Source organism: Urocitellus parryii, chromosome 1 (assembly GCF_045843805.1).
Source record: "Urocitellus parryii isolate mUroPar1 chromosome 1, mUroPar1.hap1, whole genome shotgun sequence".
In the NCBI taxonomy this organism is placed as follows: Eukaryota; Metazoa; Chordata; class Mammalia; order Rodentia; family Sciuridae; genus Urocitellus; species Urocitellus parryii.
The window spans coordinates 201934100-201935020 of NC_135531.1; the positions used below are offsets into that span (position 1 = coordinate 201934100).

A 921-nucleotide genomic window follows, 5' to 3' on the forward strand; every position below is an offset into this window, starting at 1 on the left:
TACAGAATAATGAAATTATGGTATTTTCAGATAAGTAGATGGAACTGGAGAATATCATGCTAAGCAAAATAAGACAATCCCAAAGAGCCAAAGGCTGAATATTTTCTCTGATATCTGGATGCTAATTCACAATAAGCAGCGGTAGTCTAGGGAAGAACAGAGGGACTTTGGATTAGACAGATGGGAATGAAAGGAAGGGGGCGGTATGGGAGTGGGAATGATAGTATAATTAATCAGATATTATTACCCTATGTGCATATATGATTATATGACCTGTGTAATTCTATATTATGAATAACCAGACAAACACGAAGTTACCCTCCATTTATGTATGAAGTGTCAAAATGCCCTCTGTCATGTATAAGTAATTAGAACAAATTAAAAAATGAAAAGAAAGCCATTTTGTTGCTGTTCTCTTCCATCTTTTCTATTATTTTCAGTTAATTCTTTGTCTAATTTTCATCAGTATGCTGAAATTTCCCATTTGTTTCTACATATTATACATCTTTTCTATTGGGTCCTTTAATATATTAATTATAGCTATTTTATTTTATTTTTTTTATTTTTTATTTTTTTTTGGTGGTGCTGGGGATTGAACCCAGGGCCTTGTGCATGCAAGGCAAGCACTCTACCAACTGAGCCATATCCCCAGCCATTATAGCTATTTTAAAGTTTAATATTTGAAAAATCTGGGTAACACCTGTGTATAGCTCAATTTATAACTTCTTATAGGTATACTTTTCTTTTTATTTTATAATTTTATTGAATATTGGTCATTAAGTATAAGACAGTACAGACAGACCAAATAGTATCATGGCTGAAAATGAATAAATTTCCAAGATGTTAGTATTGGATGTTAATTAATTTGTTTTGTTATGACTATTTTCAGGGACAAAACATACTTCAAATTTCTAAAGAATT

The 921-nt window shown here is 31.1% G+C and overlaps 1 non-coding gene across 1 annotated transcript; it reads right to left on the minus strand.

The window, feature by feature from the left end:
- Positions 1-577: 577 nt before the first annotated feature.
- Trnaa-ugc (transfer RNA alanine (anticodon UGC)) lies at positions 578-650 on the minus strand. The gene has a single exon. It is a non-coding gene; the product is annotated as a tRNA-Ala (tRNA).
- Between the last annotated feature and the right edge of the window lie 271 nt (positions 651-921).